Raw genomic sequence first — 2,917 nt, 5'->3', positions numbered from 1 at the left:
GCAAAAAAATTGAGAATATTTGTAGGTCTGTCTGTTAATTTATCACCAGTAAATAGCTGAAAATATTTGAATTTATTTTTTGTACACTTTTAAGGCTATACCTTTGAGGTCTGTACCTTTGGAGGAAAAAGGAAACCTTTGTTGTTCATCTGTCTGTCTGTCTGTCCGTTATGTCCGTTTCCCTAGAAACGAGTAAAGGTATAAAGTTGAAATACCAAATACTGTGGTCTGCGGTCACTTAGAGCTGTGAAAAAGTCAAATCTCTAAGTCTACAATCATATAATATCACAAAATATATGACCGTTTATAACGCATTTTCCATACAATAGTAAAATGGCTCAATATCTACAGGGAACTTTCCGTAGACCTAGAATCATCAATATGGCAAGAAGTAATATCTCGAAGCACAAGTATAGGAAATGATCCGAATACTGAATAAATCTTTCAGTGGTGGAACAGAATCCTCAGTGCGCGAGTCCGACTCACACTTGCCCGGTTTTTTTATAAACGTTATTTTATTTAAAAAAAGTAAGGATAAATTCAAATTTAATCACTATTTCCAAAGTTCGTGAAAACGAAATCGCAGGCCCAGCTCGTAAATATAATTTAAAACATTCGAAGGCTTCATTACCACAAAAATTTGATTCGTTCATGTTCATTCGTTCATCGTTCTCGAGTTTCGAATTCCCTCGCAGCAACAGAGTAATTGAATGAACAAATTTTGATAAACGAAGAATTGACGAAACCCTTATCCCGAATATGATTTCTGGAAATATTTTATCTTTTTCTTTGTTACAGAGATTTCATTTACATATTATTTTTCACGGATGAATGGAATATGAAAAGAAAAAATTATGACTCGTCTTTTAGTTTTTTTGGCCAGTAGTTAGAAGACTGAGATGATTCTGAGTTCAAATTCGGGCAAGCAGCAATGAATATCATTCATTTCGGCTTGGTGGTGAAGGATGAGAAGAGAGATGCGGATGAAAATCTGTCATGTGAATCTATCAACCTGCATTGGAGCTTGGTGGAGTAAGCTCTTGGCTCAAAAAAGGAAAGGCACCGTTAGCCCAGTAATGGTACATTTATAGGATGTAACTTGACTTGCTTTTATAAATAAGACGAGTGTAAGATTATATTACTGGCTTCACAGCGGTAGGTGGGTCAGGGCCGTTTCTGGATTACGCTGAATACCTCACCAAAATGCCATTACAATTGGATGAATTGTGTACGACAAACACTCAACACTGATTATTTATTACCAGCTACCCCCCACGCTTTTACTTGTCTGAGGTGTTACAGCTCCCACCCCATGGGTCGTAATATGCTATTATATATTCTATAACCTTTGTCAATAAACGGGCTTTATCTCTAACGCACTAGGACAATTTATGACTCCTAATATTATTTATAATAAAATAAGCTATATTTATAAGAGCCTATTTATATACAGGATATTTAGATTATCATTTCGTCTTCTAGCCATTTCGACTTTCGAGTCAAAACTTACGACGAATGAAATCGATGGTTCAAAAATAAAATATCGCACGTTCGTTTCTCCCAAATCTAAATGGTAATGGACCCGTCACGCGTATAAAAGGCGAGATAATATATTCAGTGGTCATTTTTCATGGCGAAACTGTTCAATGGAGTCGCTATCCGTTGCCGATCTTCTTGCCGGCTCCGTTTTTCATCAATTTCACTCGAGATCTATCAATGCTTAACCTGCAATAATATCGAATTACTCTTTTGAGAACTGCATTAAGTTTTGGATTAGTACAATTTTCACCTACCGGGTGCAATCTAAGCCATCCAGGGCTCAATAGGAAGAGTTCAGATACATTAAACGTTTAAACGTATAAAAGTTATATGTACATATATTAAAACTTGGAGCAAAAACTTTCTATCCCATTTTAGGAAAATTACTCAGGTGGAGATATGGTATTTGTCTTAATTGGTTTATTTTGTATTATATTGAGTAAGAGGGCAGAAAGTAATATATATAAGAAATAAAATAAAATATTTAAAAAAAAATACATGTCATGTGCTTGACACACACATTTATAAAGAAACATTACATATTACACTACAAATAACGTGTATTTTGAGATTTATTTGGGATTTTTTCGCGTAATAATGACAAGTCCAACTTAGACTCATTTTTTCTATCTTATTATTTGAATCTACTCGTATGTATCTTATGTTTTTGTTAGCAATGAATGACCGTGTCATTTCGAGTAATGATAGACCACTAGTAGGTACATTACATAAAATAGTATGTGCGTGCATAAATACAACACGCACATACTTTGTCGTATGAAGTAGAGTAACGTCAGAAAATAGTATTTCGACAAAACGTATTTATTTTTTAATTTGTGCAAGTTTTTAGTGAAAATTAGAAAAAAGTTTGCCATAATTATTAATTATTAGATAGTCACACACAACGTTATATATTTATATTAGTAAATATATAATACAGGTCAACAATTAAACAAATAAAATATACATAACTACAATCTAATAAATAAAAATAAATATCTTTAAATTATTAAGAATTAAAAAATAATCCAGTAATTAAATTATTTGGTTTGATATTATTTAAATTAAATACAAAAATTATGATTCCGGCCAGGATCGAACTGGCGGCCTTCTGCGTGTAAAGCAGATGTGATAACCACTACACCACGGAACCGGTTGAACACATCGCCCAATAACAAGTACAACAACTAATGTGAAAGTATCGGTGTGCTCTACGTTGCAAAAAATACGAACGCGATTAAAATAAGTATTCCACAATATAAAACCTGTCACGTGCCACTGCACGCACAATCATTCTTAATTATAACAAAAAGTTTAATGAAACACATGACGTCACTTTTTATTATTGTGATTAACTAGTTTTAGCCCGCGGATTCGT

At 33.4% G+C, this 2,917-nt stretch overlaps 1 non-coding gene across 1 annotated transcript; it reads right to left on the bottom strand.

The window, feature by feature from the left end:
- Positions 1 to 2,619: 2,619 nt before the first annotated feature.
- Trnav-uac lies at positions 2,620 to 2,692 on the bottom strand. Its single transcript has one exon. It is a non-coding gene; the product is annotated as a tRNA-Val (tRNA).
- Positions 2,693 to 2,917: the final 225 nt, after the last annotated feature.

This window comes from Vanessa atalanta, chromosome 15, assembly GCF_905147765.1.
Source record: "Vanessa atalanta chromosome 15, ilVanAtal1.2, whole genome shotgun sequence".
Taxonomy (NCBI): Eukaryota; Metazoa; Arthropoda; class Insecta; order Lepidoptera; family Nymphalidae; genus Vanessa; species Vanessa atalanta.
The sequence above is the reverse complement of the archived record's forward strand: the minus strand, read 5'-3'. Positions and strand labels throughout refer to the sequence as shown.